At 45.0% G+C, this 26,179-nt stretch overlaps 1 protein-coding gene across 21 annotated transcripts in view; it reads left to right on the forward strand.

Moving 5' to 3' along the window:
* CAMK2B (calcium/calmodulin dependent protein kinase II beta) overlaps nucleotides 1–25,874 on the forward strand; it is a 1,630,344-nt gene extending 1,604,470 nt beyond the window's left edge. For all 21 annotated transcript variants that reach the window (XM_069618980.1, XM_069618981.1, XM_069618979.1 and 18 more), the window contains one exon: nucleotides 21,896–25,874. The gene's annotated coding sequence lies outside the window, so the exon portion shown is untranslated. The remainder of the gene's footprint in view (nucleotides 1–21,895) is intronic.
* The last annotated feature ends 305 nt before the right edge of the window (nucleotides 25,875–26,179 follow it).

The raw sequence follows: 26,179 nt of genomic DNA on the forward strand, positions 1-26,179 counted from the left end.
AAATTACCAACACAAAAGTGGGATTCCATGCACTTGCCGGCATACCGGGTTGCATTGGTGCCATCGACTGCACCCATGTGGAATTGGTCGTCCCACATGCCATGGAGGCCCAGTACCGCAACCGAAAACAATTTCATTCCCTGAATGTACAAATGGTGTGTGACTCCAACAGGATCATTACACATTGTTGTGCCCGATTCCCTGGATCAACCCATGATTCTATGGTCTTGAGGAACTCTACAATACCACGCTACATGGAGCGACACGCAGGGAACAGATCCTGGCTACTCGGTGAGTCTCATTACATGCATGATTATGTGGGGTATGTGATTTGGCAATGACCTGGCAGGAAGGGGCGGGGGTGTGCGTACGTAGCAATGGCATTCCACATCATACGTTTCTCGTCCACATACAGGTGATGCTGGATATCCACTGAAGAGATGGCTCCTCACACCAGTCCGGAACCCACGGGACCAGCATGAGGAGGACTACAACCATGCCCACTCACGTACCCGTGTAGTCATTGAACAGGCATTCGGCCTACTGAAGACTCGTTTCCGCTGCCTCAGCAGGTCTGGCGGGGCACTCCTGTACCGCCATGAGAAGGTTGCAAAGATGGTCATGGCATGTGTCATGCTCCACAACATGTGCGTACGTAGAAATGTGCCCATGCCCCCTGACGCAGAACTGCAAGCACCTGATGATGGTCATGATGAGGGTGGGGATGTGGCAGCACCTCATGGAGTCTGCGAGGCACCGGAGGCCCGTGACATTCGTCAGCATCTCATTGATGTATGCTTCTAGCACTCACGCCTGGTGGCTGATACATGGACACGGGACTCGTGGCACTGTGTGTGTCTGGGACATGCACAATATGGACTGTACGCCTATGATGGCCTAGTACACAAAGATCAATGTCCACACATCTCATTGGTTGATCGTGCACTTTTTATGGCATATGTGATGTCATGTTGAACACCCTATCGACCCGCCACCCAAGTGAGCCCAACACACCCCCTCCACCCTCCTACCTCCCCCCCGAACACCAGTGTCCAAAGATGCTCATTGTCAGTGGGCTGTCGCTATTGCAAGCCCCCTCTGCGGGTATCAGGGGCACCCCTGCCTGTGGAGCGCAGGTTCCTTCCAGATCTACGTTGGGGGCTGCCCTGGACGGAACTTGCAACGGATGATGTGTCTGCCTGCTCACGTCCATGCATGTCCCTAAGGGTTTGCGAGAGCTCAGTGAGCACACGGCGCACTGCGGCAAGTTCGGCACATACGTCTTTGGACGTCGCATGCAGTTCCCCCCTCAGGCTCTCGGTGCTTCTCTCCATTTGGACTCTCAGGCTCTCGGTGCTACTCTCCATTTGGACTCTCAGGCTCTCGGTGCTACTCTCCATTTGGACTCTCAGGCTCTCGGTGCTACTCTCCATTTGTGCCCTTAGCGTCTCTGTACCTCTCTCCATTTCTGCCCTAAGTGTCTCAGTTGATGTTTCTATGTCTGCCTTAGTGCCCCCACATTCATCGGCATGGTCCTTGAGGAGTGTGGCCAGTTGCTGCTGTTGTACGATTAACTGGTCGAGGGACTGTTGCCTCTGCTGGGCCATGGCCATTTGCGGGGGTGTCACAGAGGGGCTGTTGTCCTCATGTTGCCTTGCCACAGGGCTTGTGGGGGATGGCCAGTCGTCGTCTTGTGGGTGCCCCTGCGTGGTATCCTCATGTTGTACGGGATGGGACAGACAGGGGGATTGGGACAGGTCATGGATGGATCTGACTTCGGCATCCCCGTTTTCTGTGTCCGAGCATGCTGCCATCAATGGGGTGTCACCTATGGTGCTGCTGCCACCAGAGGCAGTGCCTTCTGTGGCATCCATTGGGGGGACCTGTGGTGGTGGCGTTGTGGGCATGCTGGCTGCTGGGGTGCCTGTTGATGTTCCCTCCTCTGTGCTGCCACCTGATTTGTGCTGCTGCCGTGTCTTGATGCGTGCAGCTGAGGTGGAGGGTCTCTGGCCGTTGGTCTTGGCCCTCTTTGCAGGTGTGCTGTTAGGGGTGTCCTGTAGCTCGTCGTTTGGATCGGACCCTGTGGTGGAGTAAAGGAGGGCGAGGGTTATTGATGGGTCTGTGGGAATTGGAATGGCATTGTATCACATGCATTGGGGTGGTACCTGAGGGTGATTTGGGTCGGGTCCTTGGAGGTGCTTTGATTTGTGTGTGGAGTGAGGGTGCAGTTGTTTGGCAGCCTGCAGTTTGGGTGTGCCTGCTGCACGTGTAGTGCGTGTATTAGGGGTTTTTAATTATTTATGTATTTATTGTGGGTTTTAACGTGCGCTATCAGGCCGATGTGTGTGGACGTTCTCCTGGACATGTGTTTCTGTTGCACTATGTGGACGCATGGTACTTCACATGGATGGACTGTGTGGATTTGGCATTGTTTTATCTGGCCCACCTACCTGAATCTTCGGATGTCTGCACTCCTTTCTCCATCCCTCCGACTCCCTCTATGCTCTCCATTCCGATGGTGGAGGCACAGATTTCTTCCCAGGGGGTCAACTTGATGGGTGATTCAGGACCTCCCCCGGTGGCTGTGGCAATGTTGCGGTTGGCAGAGAGTATGCTGCGGACGCGTATCCGCAGGTCGTCCCATCGCTTGCGGCATTGCTGTGGGGTGCGGGGTGCGGTCCCCACCGCACTTACCCGCTGTGCCACCAGAGCCCATATGGTCTTCTTGTTTGCAAGTGCCGTTCTGGTCATTTGCGTGGAGAAGACGACGGCAGCATTCTCCTGGAGGGTCTCTGTTAGCACGGTGAGTTCCTCACGGGAGAAGTGGACCTGCCGCTTGCGGTCGCACGCTTTCTTCGCTACTTTTCCCATTTGTCTTGGTTTCGCTAGGGTGGGTGGCGGGTTGGGGTGTGTTTCAGGGTAGTGATTTTAGTGGTTGTGTGGTTTTAGTGGTTTTATAGGTGTACGCCGGGATGTTTCCCGTTCCGGGCCCATGTTTTTACTTCCGTTTCCGTATATTTCCGGTCACCGTACTTTCCGGTAGGCGCACACTGCGGTGACCGCTAAGAGGGGTGGCGGTATTGCACCTAGGGCGCCGTACGGCGGCGGTGTGGGCCGTTTTGGGGTCATTTCCGCCATCGCAGACTTTGCACTTCCGCCGTGGCGTGGTGCTCGTGCCCGATGGGTCGGAATGGGCCGCACTTTGCTCCTTCGTGCAATGGCGGAAACGCTATTTACGCTGTGGCGCTCCGGTCAGTCACTTTCCGCCAGGGTCGTAATGAGGGCCAATGTAATGATTTATTAGCGTTGAACCACTGAGAAATGACTGTTTGTCTACATGCGTGTCGAATGGGCACATGCATGCCCATGTGCCCGGAAGAAAGACGATCCCACAAATGTTTTACTTGCTCTTCATTGTAATAATGCCACACAGAACTAACAAGTACAACTTAACCTGCCTTTAACGGTACGCTATTGGTATTATATTCAGGTATAAAATCATCTAAAGAGTTACTTACATTATATTTGCCATTTCCATTGTGTCGGCGTAATGCAGTCCGTAAAGCCCACTCTGTTTGTGCCAACGATTTTTCATATACTGAACTAACATGAAACTCTGTGTAATTTCAGAATTTTAAGCCTTATCGTCTCTTACATTATTGCACCCCTCCTTCAAATGAAGTCCTTTCGGCATGGTCCCTGTCTCTCAAGGTCAAAAAACAATAGAACCTTATACTGCCAGTGCGAGTCGTGGGCTTCTTCAGCCCGCAAGCAAAAAATCAAAGCATATATTCTTACTTTGCAACATCCCGTGTAAAGCCATCTGTGAGAACTTGAATTTTCGACTCCATCTTTCTACTAGGCCTCAATGTGCTAATGCGAACTGGCTTCTCTCCCATCTGCAACGCCTCGCTTGGTGCGTTGTAAGGCCCCCAATGTTGTCCTTGTTGTCCGCGAGCTTTGCAGCCCTAGAGAACCATAACTATGGAGACATTGGGCCTCATTACGAGTCCGGGGTTACCGAGGCGGTAAAACTGCCTGGTTACCGCCAGACTCGTATTACCATTCCGCCTCCGTGATTCCCGGAATTACCGGGGCATTACAACCCCGGTTTTCTGGGAATCACGGAGGCGGAATGGTGTTAATCCTCATTCCCATTGAGTCCCATGGGACTCAATGGGAATGGGGATAATGGAAACACCGGCAGCATCTCGTAATGCTGCCGGTGTTTCCTCATCCGCCTGCAGGCGGGCGGTGTTAAACCCGCCAGGTCAAACCTGGCGGGAACATCACCTCCCGCCTGCAGGAGTCGGGATCAGGCGGTCCGGAAACAACAGTGGCGGCAGGTTTACCGCAACTGTTATTTCCGGACCGCCTGATTTGTAATGAGGCCCTTTGACTTTTTGGGGGAAGGTCAGGAAAAGTATAAAGCACCCAAGGAGTTGAGTTGAAAATGAGATTTATTGTTTGTTTGTTTTATTATTTGCAATGCGCAAGCCTCCCCTCAGTTAACAGTGCACAGCATTTACATGAGATTGCGAAGCTTAGTTGCAGCAAAAGAAATATGCACACACATATTGACAAGGTCAGCGATATGAGGTGAATAGAGAGAGAAGTCAAAGATGACACCCAGGTTGTTCGCCACCCAGGATGGTGAAGAGAGGGGTTAGGGTTAGCATACTTTGTATGTACACTGTACAATAACATTTTTTTCAAAAAGATTACAATGATTTAAACTGGGATTTGTACTTGTCAACAAGCTTTTCTTTAGGTGGACATGGCACAATGGCAATGTTTGGTGACAATGCATCAGTGGTCTGCACAGAATCGCTCAAAATTCCATGTCTGTGCTTCTCTAGTACATTAACAATAAGGCCTTTAACAAAGTCGAACACCATTTCCTCATATACTGGTTTCACCACCCATTTCTTACTTCTTTTTGCAAAGGCCGTAGTGTAGCGAAGCATCCCTACATTTCCCATAGTTCTAGATTGTTCACGGCACACATTCTCGTTATGGGCCAAGACCCCTAGTAGAGTCTTGTGTTTCATGCCCTGTATGCCGAAATGTAATCGCTTTGGCCTGTACTTTAGGCACATATTGTGGAACACCTCCAAACCTCCTGTGTGACAGAATTCTGTCAGTCCCCTCAAATCTCTTGATAGAGTTTTATCAAAAACAATCTTCTCAATGGCTTTGTGTGTAGGTGAAGATGGAATCAACCACTTCTTCTTACGTGCCTCCTCTGTGGACAAAGGGCCATGTTCACATTGGTGGAAATGTTGGTTTTCTGTCCTGCAGTGAACGTTGGTACATTGGTGCATCAGTGACCGCCATTTTTCAAGTAGGATTTCCACTGACCCTTCACAAGTTTTGGTGGTCCACCAAAGATGGTTGCTGATAGACTAGGACCACTGTGAAGTACTTTCCAAACCTTTTTTTTCCCCTGCAGCCAAGATTTTCTTATTGATTGATTTAGCAAGATGCCATACGTCAAATTGATGTTTAATATGTGGGAACTGCTCTCTCATTGTCTTGGCTATTGAAACGTGTCTGTCCGTGCCTATGAGGTCGATGTGCATTCCCCTCGATTGTAGATATTCCAATGATTTTATAAATCCTAGTTTCTCCAAGGCCACTGAGGATTTACATTGGGACACCTGCACGACCACCGAACTCACAATTTTCTTACTATCCATGTCCTGAAAGTGGTAGGTGCAGTACTCGGCAGAAAATCCAGGGCTGTCGCACTGTCCATCGCCGGCTAGCCTAAATCGTTTGCCTTCGAATGTACTTTCTAGAGACAATTGTTCAATTTTCCAAGCATCACTAATGGCCGGAAATAGATAATCATGTTGGAATTTGTAGTACTGCGTTTTAGAAATGAAATGGAGTCCCACAAACTGAAAGAAAAACTAAAACTTTCTAAAACTGGACCCACTAAAAAGTGAAGCAGCTGCACACAGTAGATTGCCTGCTGGCAGTTTCCCCAGCATCGGTTGTGCAGACCATGAGAATGTATGATGTAATGTACAGGCGGCATGTATTTTGACGTTACTGCATTGTGTTTGACGAGTCACATGAATCAATGGCTTCCCACATACTTCCCCTCTAACAGAATGCCCACATTTCAGCATACTTATAATATCCATCAAACAACAGTTGAATACTATGTATTTGCCCCCTTTCATTAGACTGTCATCCTGCATCACAGTTGTTTCGGACTGCATCGTTGCGGACATATCACCAGAATTGAAACTAATATCGCTGATATCAGGTTCTGATGCGTCGGTGAATAGTGCTGCTGGTTCATTCTCTGTCATTTCAACATCTGTTACTTGAACATTGATGGGAGAACACAACTATGTCGACAGCTTTTTGGGTGGCATTTTTTTTGCTGGTGTAGATTGTGTGAATTGATCTGCGACTATTTCAGAGCTATCTTCAATACATCCATCTTCTTGTGGTGGTGCAGTCGCACTGTAGCAATGGTCCAATAAAACTTTACTGGATTCTCCGGACACATTCAATTCATGTTCTGGCCATTGGACATGAGCATCTCGAGTCTGAACATGCCGCGCCTGAATTAATAGTTCCTCCATAGTGTAAATGGTCTGGCAAGCAACATCTATCATTTGCTTCACTGTTTGTGTATGTATAGTTCGTACACCCACGGGTAACTAGAAGACAGATTGGAAAAGGGATGTTCAGTTTAAACACATGATAAAAGTATAGTACTTGAATGCCAGGCTCTGCATCAAGTGCAGGGGTTGATGCTCCATCTACTGCCTGAAACATAGTACTTGCATTAGTAAGGATTACAAAATTGAAAACATAACACACACTTGGGGTCGACCGCACAGGTACATATCAATGGCTAACCACGAATGAAACATTGTGTAGAACAATCAAACGACAAGTATTCCAGCTCTGATGATCTAGTTCGATGGAGCTGTCAATATCCATACCTCGTGCTGCTGAAGAATATCTATGGATGTTGTCAATGTGGTGGACGCTTCAGCATCTCCCTGAAAGACAGTACTTGCATTAGTATGGATAACACTAATTATAACTGAAAACAAACACCAGGGGACGACAACTAGGGTGTATATCAATTGGAAATTACTAACCAAACATTCGGTAAAATAATTACACGATACATAAAAAATATTGCTTGACATGCATAAAACAAGTCTGTAGCGGAATGGCTAAGTAAGATTACCTGATACGCGCTAGAAGTGGTTGATAACTGCGGGCACGTCACGGATGTAGAATGTTCTTGCTTCAGATTCAGTGGATAGTCAAGCAGTTGTAAAGGTAAATTATTGTTTGATAATGAAATGCCAATATTAACAATTGCCATGTAAGCCGACAGAATACTTGAGAATAATGCTATTGAAAACGAGCAATATAGCACAGTTCCCTGTGCCCATAAATAGATTTCCTTTGGGGGTTATAAAATCGAAAAATAATGTATTGATAAATGTCATTATTCAAAAAGCTATACACTCATATCAATATCGAAAGTATTACAAGGGACACAACACCTAAAATATCAATTAATCCATTCGGCTACCTGCACACTACCGCAAGGCCTAAAGCTAAATCCGGACACTTGACTCACAAGTGGCGGAATGTGGACGAATAGAGTGGGAACAACGTTTGCGAGCAATTTTCGTGTCGTTCGCCGTTTATTCTTCTTTGTTACCCAAGATGTGGCGTACATGTTGGAGGAAAAGTGCTGGCTGCAGATGTGGTATCGATCACCCCTCTTGTCCTCAAAGACTTGTTGGACTCTACTTTCAAGCTCATCCAGTGGATATCCGCAATGTCTGACCCATTCTCTTATTCGATCAACAGTTTTAGGGAATACATGCATTGTAGTGCCTTCAGATTTAGCATGGGTCTTCGAAGGGCAACCGTTAATTGAACAGGCAGGCATTGTTGAAAATTCTGAAAAGTAAATATCAAGATTATTATAAAACCTTGATGAATAAAAATGTCATAAAAAAGTAAATGAACCATATCATGTTCAATGCAAGGTTTGTTTTGGTCGCTTGAACTATACCAGTTCATCAAGTGCGGCTTAGTATTTGCATTACTTTCACAAATTAAAAAATGATGGAACTAAACTCTGAACATGTGACTCGTCCCTTGGATGTACTGTCTTGCACGAGAAGGAAACATGCTTACATTATAGACAGGACCGTGAAGGATGCAATTAGATGACAATTTACACAGATGAAAATAAATAGATCTATTGATAGCATAACAATTGAAACTCAAGTCAATAGCAACGAGACCAATGAACATGGTACTATTGAGTACTCTACTCGCAAATAGATAGAAATTTAAAAATTACCGAAATATGACTGTGATACATGGCCTTACCTTGACCAACCAACAGTTAGATTCAGCAAGCCCAGTAGTTTGTGGCAGGAGAACAGGTAGATGGCCGCAGCTAGCACACTGACGAGTTTGCTCGAAGCGCTCACAGAAGTTCACAGATAGCACGACGACGAGCAGATTAGCATCGATCTCAGTGGTTCTCGGGTAGCACGTTCAGGAGTTGGCTTGCAAAGCACAAAGATGTTCTCATGAGACATATCAAGTGGTTTATAAAGTATTAGAAACAGGGGTGTGTTTATGAATGAATGACATGTATATGTCGTGGTATTATGTGGTTTGCCGGGGGGGCGGCCAGCATGAGGGGGGGTCCTGGCCGGAGACACAGGGTCTGAAGAGGCCATGTGAGCAATGGCCCCTGGGCATGGCATACCTTTTGAAGTGTACATGGTGTTTGGCACCTTGGCCGTTATCGCCCCTGACAGCACACCATGGCAGCGCGCATCCACTGGAGCGAACCGCCTTTGATAGAGGGGGGTGGGATGGATGGGCCTGGGGCATGCAGATAAGGCACAGGAAGACTGCTGAATGGAGACACACTTATGTGGATTGCAGGGGGCCGGCCAGCGTCAAGGGAGGCCTGCCTGGAGACACGGGGTCTGAGGAGGCCATGTGAGCGATGGCCCTTGGGCGTGGGATACCTTTTGAAGTGTACATTCTGTTTGGCACCTTGGCCGTTTGCGCCCCTGACAGCACACCATGGCAGCGCTCTTCCCCGGGTGCGAACTTCCTTTGATAGGGGGGGTGTGGATGGGCCGGTGGGCATGCAGGCAAGGCACAGGAAGACTGCTGAATGGAGACACACTTATGTGAATTGCAGGGGTCGGCCAGCGTCAGGGGAGGCCTGCCTGGAGACACGGGGTCTGAGGAGGCCATGTGAGCGATGGCCCCTGGGCGTGGGATACCTTTTGAAGTGTACATGCTGTTTGGCACCTTGGCCGTTTGCACCCCTGATAGCACACCATGGCAGCACTCATCCCGGGTGCGAACTGCCTTTGATAGGGAGGGGTGTGGATGGGCTGGTGGGCGTGCAGGCAAGGCACAGGAAGACTGCTGAATGGAGAGACACTTATGTGGATTGCAGGGGGGCGACCAGTGTCAGGGGAGGCCTGCCTGCTGGAGACACAGGGTCTGAGGAGGCCATGGGAGCGATGGCCCATGGCCGTGGGATACCTTTTGAAGTGTACATTCTGTTTGGCATCTTGGCCGTTTGCGCCCCTGACAGCACACCATGGCAGCGCTCATCCCCGGGTGCGAACTGCCTTTGATAGGGGGGGGTGGATGGGCCGGTGGGTGTGCAGGCAAGGCACATGAAGACTCTTGAATGGAGACACACTTGATTCATTTAAAAAATCAAAACAACCGCTACAGATTAATTTCCGGGGAGAGTACCAAATGGTCTCAGGCACTGTCTAAACTGATCGATTTAGTCTTTACAAAAATCATGCAGACTAATGCCAATGAGTTCGTGGAAACCACCTCCTCACTGGCCTCAACAATGGCAGAATGACAAAAAGGAAGTCGTCTCTTTTACCTTCTCTTCTCTCTTCTCTCCTTCTGCTGATCCCTGAAGAGTTTTGCCCTGGTCGGATCTGCTACTGTTTTCGTTGACAAAACGCAGTTTTAACTGTGTAAAGTTCAATAAAAAAAAAAAAAAAAAAAAAAATGTACACATTGTACAGGTCAGGTTGCAGCACAGCGAGGGAAAATCCCCTGTACTGACCGCTGTCACTGGGGAAAGTTTGTCTTATGGCAGCAACAGCACAGGCGGGTATTACTCTTCGAACGTGGTGTCCAAGCCTCCCATGAAACCACCATGTAAAGGAACGAAAGGCCACCAGCCTGTACCACCTGTGAAAAAGAATGATACAAACTGTTTTAAATGACCAAGATAAATGTATTAAACCTTTGTTGTCAATGACAATTCTTGTAACTAATGGCATTCTGCACACTATTGAACGACTTTCATGCGTTACAATGAAATGTAGATGTAATTTTGAATATAGGAGACGACCATGAAATAGTAGCGGCATCACAACCAGAGTATACTTACTCGTTACTCGGATTACGAACAGTTGCGCGAAGTTCATGCATAAGCACCATCATTATCCTCAACACGGACCGTGTAAAGCAGGCTGCCCTGAATTCTGGCAGCTCGGTGGTGCATTGCGGCCGTGGCTCGCCTTCCGAAATGTAGGCCACGCATCCCGAGTTTTCACAGCAGCAGCAGTTCTCGTCCTCGGTTGGCATTAGCTCGCACCGATTGCATGTGCACCAGGTGGAAACACCGTCCATGTGACTAGGTCCAGTGTCTTCATTTGTTGATTCATCCTGCCAACTGCCGTCCGAAGCCCCATCATTTTCGCATGTTTCCCTTTCCAGTAGTTCCTCCTCGGTATATTCGGGCTTGTACATGTAGGGCATTATTGTAGCCATTGTGTGGTAAACAAACTAAAATAATGTATAGCGATGGTACAGGTGTTCACACGGGCTACAAGCGGCAAAGGTAGCTGACCAGAGCACAGAAACGAGTCACAGAATACTCAAAGTAACACAGAGAGAGGAATGGAATCGAAAATCTGCTGCTGTGTGTTGTCAAACGGTCTGTTTATACTTATTGAGTAAAGAGGCGTCCTGCCATTTCCATGGCGACACGTCAATAGCTGAAGCACAGCGAATGTTGACATGAGACTTGTTTTGGCGTTGTATGGGCGGTACACGTCTGCTGATGACAGACTCAGGGGCGGGGGATATGATTTAGTGCCGCAAAAGCAGGTCACCCAGGGCAATGGGGCAAGTGATAGGATTATCACAAAATGGCTGCGCCCTGCTGCCTGACTTCATGGGCGTTTAATGACGAAAACTCGGGTAAGGTCCATAGGAAATATTTCTAATATCGAGCGACTTAGGCTTAAAAACACATGGCCGACCCGTAGGGACAATAAACATTTCTGACCGAACCATTCCATTAAGGCCAAACCAACCACAATAGAAAACTTCCTACCCACACAGACTAAACTAAAAACCTCTAATAAAGGGGTAATATAATAATAAAAGAAACCTGACAGTAATAATAAAGGAGGAAACCTGACTGTACCCCCCTCCTAATGCCCAGTCCCTGGGCCTATTGTATGTGGATTTTTAGCATGAAACTTAGCAACTAACTTAGGAGCATGAACATCAGATGAATCTTCCCAAGTACGTTCTTCAGGTCCATATCCCTCCCAATCAATTAAATATTGCAACTTTCCCCTCACTTTCCTGGAATCTAAAATCTATTTCACCACAAACTCCTCAGATGAATCCTCCAAAATCACAGGAGGAGGAGGGGTTCTAAATCTGGTCCCTGGACTAACTGGTTTTAAGAGACTATCATGAAAAGTGGGATGTACTTTCAACTGCTTAGGTAACTTCAAACGCACTGCCAAAGGATTAATGATTTTCTCTATCTCAAAAGGACCTACAAATCGAGGACTGAATTTATTTTTCCCCTTAATTTTTAAATACCGCGTAGAAAGCCACACTAAGTCTCCTATCTTGTATGTAGGGCCAGCTTTTCTTCTCAAATCTGCATACTTTTTATATTTCAAATTGCTTTCCCCCAACACCTTTTGTGCTCTATCCAAATTATTTTTCATTATCAGCAAACGTTCTTCCACTCCAGGATTCCCGGAATCCCCCAACACCTCAAAACTCAAAAAATGAAGATGAAACCCACGACCCAAATAAAAAGGAGACATAGAAGTAGCATCCTTACCACAATTGTTGTAAGAGAATTCAGCCAACCATACCAAATCCACCCATTCCTCACCGGCTTGTAAAAAACACCTTACAAATTTCTCCAATTCCTGATTAACTCTCACAACTTGTCCATTAGTCTCAGGATGATACCCAGATGTTAAACTAACCTCTGCCCCAAGTTTTTTTACCGAATGCCCTCCAATATTGTGAGATAAATTGAGAACCCCTGTCAGAGATAACTTGACTAGGAAGCCCATGCAGTCTAACCACTTCTTGCAAGAAACTATGAGCCAGTTTTTCTGCAGTAACCTCTCCCTCCATCTGTAAAAAATGTGCTTCTTTAGTAAGAAGATCCACCACAACCAAAATAGTTGAACAACCCTTATCCAGGGGAAGATCAACGATGAAATTCATAGAAATCGTGTGCCAAGGACGAGAAGGAACAGGTAACGGCTCCAATAAACCAGGCGGCTTCCCAACTTGACTTTTTGCCTGGGCACAAACTGCACACGTCTTGACAAAGTTCAACGTGTCTTGACGAATTCTTTCCCACCAAAAGTTCTGTAGAACTAACTCCAGTGTTTTCCTAAAACCAGGATGTCCTGATAAGATGGATTCATGACAGTTCCTCAAAACCTCTTCTCTTAACTCTTCAGTAGGCAAATACAGCTTGTTATCAAAAAATGGTAGACCGTCCTTTAAGCTCCTTGCTGGATCCAGTTTCACCCACTCCTCCATCTTCTGCAAGGACATAGACTGGCGAACTTCGTTCAGTAAATCCATGCCTTTAATAACTCCGGCTAACAAAAAACATTCGGGAGCAATAAGAGGTTTTGGCTCCTGAACTTCTCTTGCCTCACTTCCAGGAAATTGACGGGATAAGGCATCTGCTTTTTTATTACAACTTCCGGGTTTGAATGTCACTACGAAATCATATTCCACAAAGAATAAGGACCAACAAAGTTGTCGTGGAGACAATGTTTTTGCAGATTTTAAAAACAATAAATTTCGATGATCAGTAAGTACTGTTACCGTGTGTCTTGCCCCTTTAAGAAAATGTCTCCATTCTTCAAAAGCGGACTTGATAGCTAGCAGCTCACGATCTGAATTTGTATAATTCACTTCCGCCGCAGAAAACTTTCTAGAAAAGAATTCTACTGGGTGTAACCTGTAGTTTCATGTCTTTGTGAAAGCACCAACCCCATAGCTAAATTTGAAGCGTCCACCTCCACAAAAGACGGTTTAGAAATATCTGGATGAATGAAAATCAGACTGGTAGTAAACCTTTCCTTTAACTCTTGGAAAGCTTTTTCTGCTTCAAGGTCCCAAACAAACTTCACTCCTTTTTCAGCAGTCTAGTTATATGAGCAACTAGCCGAGAAAATCCTTCGATAAATCTCCTATAAATTTTGCAAACCCTAAAAAAACTCTGTATTTCCTTAACCTTATTTGGGGTGGACCATTCTTGAACTGCTTGAACCTTCTTGGGATTCATTTCCAAACCCTTGGGCGAAACTATAAAACCCAAAAATTCCACTGAATCTGTATGAAATTGGCTTTTTTCCAATTTGGCGAACAAATGGTTTTCACGCAATTTTTGCAACACCAGACAAACATGTTTCTGATGTTGATCCAAGTCTGAAGAGAAAATCAAAATGTCATCTATATACACGACAACGAAAATATCCAAAAATTCTCTAAAAACGTTGTCAATAAAAAATTGGAAAGCCGCCGGAGCATTGCATAAACCGAATGGCATCACTTCATATTCATACAGCCCAAACCTGGTCTTAAAAGATGTCTTCCATTCATCTCCTTCTTGCACACGCACTAGATGGTAAGCTCCCCTCAAATCTAATTTAGAAAAAATGGTGGTTCCTTGTATTTTATTAAGCATTTCCGAGATGAGAGGAAGAGGATACCGGTTCTTAACTGTGACTCTGTTGACTGCTCGAAAATCTATGCAAGTTCGGAGGGTTTACAATCAAAGGGCCTATGGGGCGGTAATTCACCCGCCACTTTCTCATCAAAAACATCCCAGAAATCTTGGTAACACTGTGGAAGTTGTCCAACCACCGCTCCCACATCATAACCTCCAGTTCCAAACTCATCCCATCCAGAAAACTAGACACAGAATTACTCTTTTTGACATCTTCCTCAAAAAGCCTTCCAGAGAAACTATTCTCTTGACAGAAATCAGACTGCATGTTAATTGTCCTAGCACTCCAATCCATCAAGGGATTATGAAGAGTAAGCCAAGGCATTCCCAAAATTATCTTTAACAATGGAGCATCTATCAATTTAAAAGATATCCTCTCTCTATGACCCTGTGTTAACTCCAAAATCAAGGAACCAGTCTTGTGTGTGATAGGACCTGAAGAAAGGGAAGTCCCATCAACAGCCCTAACTTGCTCTACCGCCTCCTTCCGAATTATTGGGATCCCCAACGATTTTGCAAGGCCCCAATCCATAAAATTCCTAGTGGCTCCTGAGTCAACCATAACTGGGCCATTTCCCTTACACTCCATCTCAAAGAACAAGAATACATTCATCGTGATATGAGGAACAGCAGTCTGCACGGTGTTGGCGATCTGCTGTATCTTGGTCGTTGGAGAGGAAGTCTTTCTTGGAGTGTAAGGACAATTCCCTAAAAAATGTCTACCTCTTCCACAATATAAACACAGGTTGTTTTCTCTACTCCTAGCCCTATCTTCCTTAGTTAAAGGACCGCGGACCCTGGGAGATGGATCATTCCCTTTTGTCTTAATCTCTACTTTTGGTCTATCCACTTTAACTAGGGACTTAAAATCACTCAGACTATGTCGCCGCTCTGCTTTCCTTTCACTCAAAGGAAAATCTAATTGGATAACCAAATTAATTAGAGCATCACAAGAAGAGGGGCGTTCTACAACTCCTGACAACGCATCCTTTAACTCATCCCTAAGACCACTATAAAACAAAGAGGCCTGTTTATCCTCGGGCCACCTGCTTTCTAACACTAGGGACTTAAATTGCATAATATAAGCAACCAAATCTCTATTACCTTGTTTCAGCTCTCGAAGTTCTCCATCTACCTCCAGAGATATCTGCCTTCTGTCAAACATATTTCTGAAAATCTCTAAAAAACTGGAATAATTTCCCAGAACTGCACTCCTTTGACTCACCAACAACCCGGCCCAAGCAGAAGCCTCACCAGTTAGATATGACAACATGAAGGTTAACTTGGATGCATCCGTAGGGAAGATCTCCAGTCTACTCATAAAATGTAACTCACATTGAGTCAAAACCACCCTAAACCTCTTTGAGTCCCCTTGATAACGTTCTGGTGGCGCCAAGGGAACCGGCATAACTAAGCTTCTAACTCCTTCAATAGCTTGTGAAGTCCGTTGTATTTGAGGTAACCGGTCACCTCCCTCCCTTTCTAACTCAGGCGGACAACCAGCACCCCCAGACACCTCATCCTCACTCCTCTCTCCCGTCTGTTGAATTGATGTTACTTTAACACTCAAGTCCCCACCTTTTGACTAAGTAAAGCGTTCTCATCACGGGATATTCTCAACTCCTCCCGTAACTCCCTGATCAAAAATCCTAAAGCCTCCATGGAAGTCTCGTCGGGGTTCATGACAGCTCAGGCGGACTAAGGTTATTAGCCTTTCATTCTGTCAGGCTGAGAGGATTCCTGTGTCCACGGAAGCTGCTGAACCCCCAACAATCCCCCTGAAATGTAATTCTCAGAGCTAAATAAAACTCAGCTATTTTAACTGCACCCCTAAGGGAAAGGGGGAAGTGGATAACATAAAAACAACAGGTTGATGGCTTCAGGACTAGCCGATGCTGAACCTGCAGTGAATACATAAACAGACACAAATCCTCACATTACTTACTTAACCATGTGATGTAAAACACTTTCAATCCATAACTAAAGTGTGAAGAATCATACCTGGTTCTTCTCCTAAAATTTCTACCTCTTTACTTGAGTTTCTTGAAATCAGCAGCCACTTCCTTATTTTTAGCAACCTGGAAAGCCTTGACCTTTGTCTTTTTAAAACTGAATATAGTTCCAGTAAAGATTGTCTTTAATGAATTCTGTTCTTCCTTATTTTCTTTTGAGTTCAAAACAAGTTCCCACTGTGAATGAGTACGTGGATTCTTGAAGAACGCGCACACAATAAACACACATGCTGAAGATCACCCGCGCTGAAGAACACACGCTATGAAGAATCCACGCGCTGAAATCCACATGCGCTGAAAAGCGTCCGCGCCAAAAAACACACGCACTGGAAAAAACACCCGCGCTGAAGAACACACATGCTTTAAAAGCACACACGCTGGGAAAACACACGCGCTGAAGAACCCGTGAGCCAAAGAACACACACACTGAAAATCCCTCACGCTGAAGAACACACACGCGGCAGAACTCTCGCGCTGAAGAATACCAGCGCTTGGAACATTCGCGCTAAGAACACATGCTCTCGAAAACACACGCGCCAGAAAACACATGTACTGTAGGTCCTGCGCGCTGAAGAACTTGTGCGCTGGAAATTCCATAGCAATCTCTGGCACGCGCATGCGCTGAAGAAAACTAGTAGCTGTAGAGGAGGTTACGCACGAGACTAACCGCGCGCCTAAGATAAACACGTCACACGTGTTACGAACGAAGCGTTCACAAGTCAAATCTTGCGCTTACTTTAAAAATGAACACCAAAGTTCACGCACTCTAATAAACAGTTCAGAGTTACAATTTAAAGCACAAATCTTACGTTTTTTCACTTCAAATGACTCTAGATGAATTGCTAAGTTTCAAAATCCAAATGAAAGTCACTTATCTCTTGACTGAATCTTCAATGAACTTCAGGATTTCCAGTCTCTAAATCATTTTCCTGACAAACTAGGTTCTTCTCCTGAAAGCCCAGAAGAGTAGCCGCTCGACTGCTAGGGCCAGAAAGTTTAAATCAACAAGGCCCAAGTCTTCAGCAGGAACAGCTACTACACACAACCTCTCAGCTGGGGCTATGATGATGGTTGGTACCAGAATAAGAATCCGCCTCCACACTGAAAAAAGTGGATTCCAAAAAGTGTTCATGTGTGTTAAAAATATTGTCCTAAGTAACACTTTGGATAAAACTTTGAAGTATAATTCATTGTCTCCCTAAATGTGATCAAGTGCTCTCTAGCCAATCAGAGCTGTTATTGAGAAACTCCATCTTTCCTTGGGCTAGAACCAGGATTCTGTATTAAGATGTTAAGGCCAAACCAACCACAATAGAAAACTTCCTACCCACACAGACTAAACTAAAAACCTCTAATAAAGGGGTAATATAATAATAAAAGAAACCTGACAGTAATAATAAAGGAGGAGACCTGACATCTGGCTCCTGAGGTGATAGAGTTCGGACACCTGCAACTCCCTCAGAGATGCATGGACATACTTAGGGAAGCGAGGAAACCGAACACCCGATATTACTATTCCAGCAAATGGAAGCGCTTCATTATCTGGTGCAATTTCAAGGGCATCAATCCCATTGACTGCTCCCCCACACACATTATATTGTACCTGACTCACTTACTTGACTCAGGCCTGGTTTTTAATTCCCTTAAGGTTCACTTAGCTGCTATCTCCTACACCACGTCACAACAGAAGGTGTTGTGGTGGAAGATACCACTTATTAAGGCTTTCATGGAAGGGGTCAATAGAATGAATCCTCCATTTCTAATCCAGCTCCCGGTTGGGACGTGAATGTGGTATTAACCAGACTTATGGGGTCTTTTTTTGAACCTATACATAAAGCAAGTCTCAAGGATCTTACCTATAAGAGAGCCTTCCTAGTGGCTATCACTTCTATTAGAAGGGTTAGTGAACTACTGCCGCTTTCAGTTCTAGATCCTTTCGTTACAGTTCACAGAGATAAGGTGGTTCTGCGCACTCATCCTAGATTTGCGCCTAAATTTATCTCCAAGTTTCATGTGAACCAATCAATAGAACTGCCTACGTTCTTCCAGAACCCTACTAACATGGCTGAAAGAAGCCTACACACATTAGAAGTCCGTAGGGCAGTCATGTTTTACCTGGACAGAATTAAACCACTGAGAAAAACAAACCAATTTTTTGTTTCAGTGGCAGAAGGTAGAGAAGGGGATCCTGTCTCTAAATCAGCAATCTCAAGGTGGATTGTCAAATGTGTCACACTCTGTTGCACTCTTGCTTGCACTCTTGCTAAGAGAGAACTGCCCTTCAAGCCTAGAGCGCATTCTACTCAAGGCACTGGGGCTTCCATAGCATTCATTGCAAATGTTCCCCTAGAGTCCTTTTTCAAAGCTGCAACCTGGAGTTGTGTACACACCTTTGCAAAACACTGTTGCCTAGACACTCATTCTAGGTCTGATTCTCAGGTGGGACGAGCAGTACTAAGACATCTATTCACTACTATTCCTTCTCACAACCCTCCTTCAACTCCGGGTACTGCTCGCTAGTCTATGCACAGCATGTGATTCTAAGCAGATTAACAAGTATCCAAAGACATGCATTACTTACTGTAAAAGCATTTCTGATGATTGTATCTGCTTAGATTCACATGCGCCCACTCTTCCTCCCTGCTCGGATGGTAGGAACATAGACGTCTTACTACTTTCTCTCTTTTCTGTACTCACGGTAGTCATAAGGCTCCCTCACGGCAGAAAAAATACAATCGGAGGGACCTCGACGCGTGACAGATTTTGGGTACACTACAGGTCACGTAGGGATAGCGTTACAGGCACGCCAATGTCGACGTCCCCTTTCGATTCTCGTAGGACAAGATGCAATACTCTGGTTACCACTGGATGTCGGACTATATGCACAGCATGTGAATCTAAGCAGATACAATCATCAGAAATGCTTTTACGGTAAGTAATGCATGTCATTTCCTTTGTGAACTTAAATTTGTTAACGAATGCAAAGAGCAATATGTACTGACTATGCCTGTAATAAGCAGCCCAAAGGACATTTGGGCACCATTTAGAGACTATGGGCCTCATTACGGCTTTGGCGGTAGCCATGCCGCTATTGGCGGCATGGCTGCCTCCAAAACCGGGTCCGGGTTCCCTGAATGGGGAATTACCAGGCCATTCTGAGTTTGGAGGGCCCGGTAATTACTCCCTCAGGGAACCCGGGCCCGAACATTCCCCATTCCCATTCGAGCCCCCATAGGGCTCAATGGGAATGGGTGCAGGGAGCTAACAACAGGCCGATTACGACCGCCCCATTGTTAGCTCCCTGTTCCCCTCGCGGGAACCGGTAACGACACCTGGTTTTACCAGGCGTCCTTACCGGGTCCCGCGAGGGGACCTCGTAATCAGGCGGAATGGGTTTAACGGGTCCGCATCCATTTGCGGCACCCGTTAACCCATTCCGCCAGGGTCATAATGAAGCCCAATCTGTGTGATGTTATCTGACAGCGACTTTTCTCCAACCTCCACGCCATGATCTATTGTTTTTTTTTCTCTCCCATGTGTATAATATTGCGCTCATATTGCACTGACGTTGATTTAATTGTAATCTGTTGGTACTGATATGACTCTTAATAAATAAAGTTTAAAAAAATTAAAAAATAAGTGTTAAAAGTAGGATTTTGACACAGGACGGTGGACTTCTTAGTTACAGACATTCTGCCATTTCCTTTGTTTTAGTTGAGGTGGGGAAACCCCTCTAGGTTTCTTTCTTTTTGTATAAAATAAACGTATTTGCCCAAAAACATGCCTCTTGCATTTCAGTCTCTTCTCCTTTCACACCCTCACAAGACCTTGATGAGGTCGGTGTGGAGGGTCGGGGGGGCAAGGGGACTGGGAGTACGAGATGTGCATAAATATTATTGGGCGTCGCAGCTGGTGGTGGCAAACGAGTGGGCAGACGGAGGGCAAAACATTTCTCACACAAGACTGGAAGTAACAGTGTTGTATGGGAAACCTTCAATACAAATACTATATGGAAGTCCAAGCAGGGAAACCTGCCAACAGCCGGTCAGAGAATTATAGAGACCAGTAATGCGGTCACCAGTGCCATGGGATGGAAAGGGAAGATAACGAGATGGGCATCCCTGTGGGAGAACCCAAACATCCCCGAAATATTCAAGATGGAAGCCCAGCCCACATGGTTTAGCAGAGGAAGAAGAAGGGTGACAGATATCATACATCAATATAAATCTGGGTCATTTCAGACACGGTGTAACACTTTGGGCTAACGCCAAAAGACATAGGGCCTCATTATAACCTTTGCGTAATGGGTTAACGGGCGCCGCTAATTGTGTCGTACCAGTTAATCCCATTCCGCAAGATTACGAGGTTCCCTCACGGAACCCGATGTGGACGTCTGGTTTTACTAGACGTCCATAGCGGGACCATAGCGGGTCCCGCGAGGGAACCAGGGAGCTAACAACGGGCCGGTCGTAATCGGCCCGTTGTTAGCTCCCGCACCCATTCCTATTGAGCCCTATGGGGACTCAAATGGCAATGGGGAAGGTCCGGGCTCCCTGTAGGAGGAATTACCGAGCCCTCCAAACTCGGAATGGCCCCGTAATTCCCCATTCAGGGAACCCGGACCCGGTTTTGGTGGCAGCCATGCCCTTACCGCCAAAGTCGTAATGAGGCACATATTCATGTACCTCAGATTAAGACTCACTACGCAGAAACAGTCTGGACGAGATATGGATATCTCCGAGCACACGCCACTAGAGATGAATTTTCTGAGTGGACAGCTAGAGGGGAAGGCAGTTTCAACACTATACCAGGCAATACTAAGTTTCACCTCCCCACCTCTTACCAAACTGAGAAGAAACTGGGAGACGGATCTGGGAGCACTGGAGGACGAAGAGTGGGTAGAGGTACACATCACAGTACGGGAGTGCAGTATCTCGAGCAGGCTTTGATAAGTGCAATACAAAATCATACACAGAACATATTACTCCAGAGATAGGCTATATAGGTTGGGGAGAATCCCGGATGGATCATGCCTTAAATGCAGGAGGAAGGCGGGTTCATATTTCCATTTAATCTGGGGGTGCCCAAGATTTCAAACATACTGGAACTGGATTTTAGGGACACTGAGCAAGTTACTTGGTAAACAAATCCCGTTATGCCTTAAAGTGGCATTACTACATATATGGGGGGGAAATTATTGCACGCCCTCCGGAAGAAAGTTGGTCGCAATGGCAGATCCCAACGTTCTCATTCTGGAAAGAGGGAATGGATAGATTCTGTACTCTGGAAGACATAACGTATACAAACAGAGGGTGTGTGGTTAAACATCAAAAGATATGAGAGAAATGGATCAATGATACATGATAGGAGGGGCTAATAAGTTAGATACAGGACATATGCATAAACCGGCGATGACAGGGAGAGGGGAATGGGAGAGTGCAGGGAAGAGTACTGTTTTTATCTTTTGCTTAAAGTAACTTTAATATAATAAATAGATGTGTATTGTTAAAATGTGTAAAAACCAATACAAATCCAGTTATGAAAAGAAAGTGCTGAGTCTATTTTCAGGCCTTGTAGAATTCTGTGTTTGAAAGATTACACTTAAAAAAGTATTCCCATGACAGACCAATAGCGTTGTCTTTTCTAAAGATAATCAATGTGAGTTTGATGGCTGTACTGGAGAATGATTAGTAACAAATACGTCGTCTGCACTTACAATATCTCCTACTTGACACAAATGAATCATCATTCATCACATGACAGCTTTATATGATGACTTTTCTGCTCTTTGTTCTAGGTAACACAACATTTTGCCCTGTCTTCATCCGGAGAAAGCAGGATGATGGTGTTTTGAGCTGAAGCCGCTGCTTCGGAGAGCAGCTGCGATGACAAGCATGTGTCAGCATGCTCATGTCTTGTCTTTTCCCTCCCTTCGTCCTCTTCTTTAGTTCCAGTGCCTGTGGGGGTGTTTTTCCCCAGAAAATCAACAGTGGGGAAAGAAATCTAAGAGACGAGATGGCGATAATTTTCTTTTTGGGGAGGGGAGATTTTTTGTGATTTTTTTTTTGTCCTGAAAAGAAACAAGAACTTTAAAAACCTCTCACACGCACGTGCAGGGCTTGGAAAAGGAATGAAGGGAACGGCGCCGTTTCTTCGTATCTGTCAGACGTCAGTGATGGGAATGTGGAAACGAGTTAAAGAAACAAAAAAGACAAAAAAAACTAAAGAATATGTTGTTCATTTTATGAAAAGGCTCCACCTTCCTCCGTTGTAGTCTCATTGTTTGATAGTGTTAGATTTTGTTAGATGAAATGATTAAAAAAAAAGAAAAAATAGCACGGTAGACCTGCATTCTCAATGCCAAAGCATGGACTTTTGAAACCGTGTGCGCCGTCAGTGGTTGTAACTTTGCGCTTCTAAGTCTGTCGCCCGTTTTTACCGTTGCACCAACGGATGCAGTTCTGAATATTTGAAATGTGATTTTCCTTGCTTTCTATTTGTTTCACTTTCTCCCTTTTCTGGCTGTGGGTAACTTTGTGCCTCTGTCACTGGGATCCAGACCTGTTTTGTTACTGGACTCCCATCTTCTAGGGGTTTGAGGGTATGTAGCCCCTTTATTGTTTCCTAATGTGAAAGCAGGACAGCTATATAATGGCATTATGCAGCTCTGGTCCCAGCCTAGGGAATAATGGCATGTTTCTGAAGAGATGTGACAATGTCGAGTGAGTGGAGTTCCCTCTAGTCACTTGACTTTTTTAGCCAACTAGGAAGGGGAGCTGTCTGTTTCTAGAGCTGTAGATGTCTTTCGTTTTGTTCAGGAGGCCCAGCCTGTTCTTATAACATCCTGTTCTAGGATCCCTACAGAGATCCATTTTCTTCTTTTAGCAATGAGCATTGGCTTGTAATCCTAACTGCCTCTTTCTAGTGACAGAGCCTTCTCTAGTTACGCTAAAAAGGAACAGTCCACTTCTAATGAACGTGAACGTTTAAACTCATTAGACAGCCAGTGGAGTATCACTTCATTTATTCCTTGTGACCTAATTTTCTAACAACATACGTGTTTCCAATGACATGACGTTTTCTCTCACACCAGTGAGGACCAGACTCTGGGGAGGTTCTTATTTTCAGGGACACCTTAGAGAAGACTAGAGACTTCCATGTGTATGGCTACCATTGAGTAGCTTGTAGTTTCGAAATTTGTGTTCATCAGATGTGGACCACCCAGCTCTACATATTTAAAGCCTGCATTTGAAATTAGCAATTTGGGAAAAGCTGTAGGACCGGCGCCAGGGTTTTGGACCATACATCATTCCTCCTCTATAAGTGCCAGTCTTTAAAGCCTCTGCAGGGCCGTTTGTTCATTCCACATTCTACCACTAAGAGACAGACAGAGTGCATGAGGCAACCAGTGATTTCTGTCCATTACTGGATATAACTATTTCCAAGGCTTAGCAACTTTCCCAAGGGGGGAGACAGTGGAGGGCTTAACATCATTTTACCAAGATGTTTGAGAGTAATTATATCTCCAGATACATGAAACACACTTTTGGAGTATTATGAAGAGTCCGACTGGGCCATCCGCAAATAGATCAATAGCAAATGTGTGGCAGCCATCTTGAAAGGATTTTTTTTCCTCCACTGTGGTGAGAGTCCACTGGGACAAAACACATCTTGTTTTTTACTTGCAAGAGTAACAGGTAGCCTTCCATGTTAACAGTTTCTCTACTTCTTTTTAAATGAATGTAGGCAATCTGTTTGCTGATGACCCAGCACTCAGAAATAGTTTACAAAAGCAAGAGTTTAACTTCTAAACATTATTTGGTAATTGTTCTACTTAATGTGCTATTGAAAACGACCCTATTTTCTTACTGATTTGATATAAAATGTTGGATCACCTCCAAATATCGTCCACCTTTTGTCAGCCAATTGCCACGATGGTTGCATACAGGATGGCAGACATTTTACGCCTTTGAGCAGGCTAGGTTCTATTTACACATTTATATGTTTGAATAACACTCTCCATGGACTGGAGACTGAAAGAGAGCCTATCAGGTTTCTATAAACTCCCTTTCGTTTAGCGCCCCCCCACACGTCTTTGGAATCTCAACACAAGCAGTATGTTTTTTGGCTGGCCTATTAAGATTGGAAGGAATATATTGTTCTTCATTGTGTATTGGGACTGGAAAAAGCTTTATTATTAGGCATGTATGTCACAAATACACACTGTAGTCTGGCACTGGCCTTAACAAAATGTGTCAAATGGCAAGAGAGCCTTAATAGACTATCACTGAGTTCTTTGCTCCCCTTAGTGGTGGGAGGCATAGGACATCAGTATATACAATCCTTCTCGTAGTAGGGTGACTAAAGTAGGCTATTGGTGCATGATAAATTCCCCCCAGTGGTGGGAGAGCTGAAATAGGAACTACATGTATGATAGACTTCCCCAGATAGTCGAAGCACTGGAAACAATGGGTCATGCTATCAACGTTGATGGCTAGTTCACTGCATATACAAGATGGTATACCTGGGCACCCCAGCCCTACTCTTTCTCTCTTTCTCTCTTTCTAGCCCACCCCACCACCTGCCTTTGATTTAGTATCAGTATTCTTTGCTGAAAATAAATATTGTTCTTCCATACCCATTTTAGCTGGTTATGTTATGTCTTCCTGAATGATACATTAACTAGTACTTTGGGCAACCAAGAGGGTCCAGGATGCAGCCTTGTTAAGGGCAAGGAAGCAGGTGAAGTGGTTCCGCAAGTGCATCAGCTTATAGCCTCCCATTGTACTAGGGTGCTCTTGGGGGTTATTATTCTGTTCCCCAATCCTGCCCAAACCTCCGAAATTGCTATTTGTTAGCAGAGGAAATTCACAACTGTAGAGGGCAATGGTAGAAAGGTAAAGCAGCAGGACAGACAGAAAATTAACAAAATCAGATCAGTGGAACAAGGGGCACCAGTGCCCCCTTATACCATCATGTGTGCTTATGGTCTAAAAGGGAGAATGGGGCAGGCAGTTTGCAGATTAGACGTCACTGCTTACCAAGGAGGTTGGGATCCGTCCAACTTGTGGCACGCTTGTAAAGTCTTCAGTGGAAGACAATTATCTAAAACAAATTACAAACAACTGGCAAGCATGTTCTAACTGATGTATTTAACAAAACATTAATGTGGCTTACTTTGTTCTCCTTGGAAATACCCCAGTCGGTGGTGAGTTAGGGATGTGGGTGTGGGGGGAATTGAAGGGTGCAAAGGAGCATTATGATCATTTTTAAAGTATTCACTATTTGTCAAGTTTGGCGGGTGGGAGGTTATTTTGGGGTGTTTTCTTTTTCTGCATGATCTTTAAAAAACAGAAAATATATAAATATATATAAATATATATATATATATGAGATAAACAGAAAGGCCTGTTTGTTTGTTTACATGAATGACGGTGGATTTGCTTTGTATCCTTTCTTTTTCTCTTTCTCTCTCTTTTCCTTGCTATTTTGCCTTTCCTTTCTCCCCTGGTTTCACTACCTTTTCTTTCAGAGCCTTGTCAGTGTAAAAAGGGTTACAATTTTGTTCTGTCTCGGGGATACTGCAAATAAAAAAATGTAATAAAAACAATAACCTGTGGTGTTTTTCATCCATTGAAATTCATTTTGCCAAATTTGCAGTATACACCATCAAATGTATGGGGTAAAACGTTTGTGAATGGGCGGCATGCACTGTAACAACTGACACTGTATGTGCATAACATGTGGTACAAGTAAACCTTAATTTTTTGTTCTAAGCTGGACTCTGAAAAATCTTCATTTGTCTTTTTAAACACATGGAATTGATTAGTAGAGTAGGTTTGAAGAGTGCAAGTCAGGCTGTGACACAATAGACATGTTATCTTTAAATTGCTTCCAGGGTTATTGACAGCACCATAGTGGACAACTTCCGGCCTATATGCCTGTTGCCGATGAAAATTATGGAGGCTGTGGTTTCCCTGCTTTTCTCTCATTTCCTTGAAGCCAACAACTGCTTGTATCCATACCAATCAGGTTTTAGGTCCTTGATGGGTATGAAGTCTGTCATAGTCGCTCTTCTGGA

This window comes from Ambystoma mexicanum, chromosome 10, assembly GCF_040938575.1.
Source record: "Ambystoma mexicanum isolate Mex_15411 chromosome 10, UKY_AmexF1_1, whole genome shotgun sequence".
Classification (NCBI taxonomy): Eukaryota; Metazoa; Chordata; class Amphibia; order Caudata; family Ambystomatidae; genus Ambystoma; species Ambystoma mexicanum.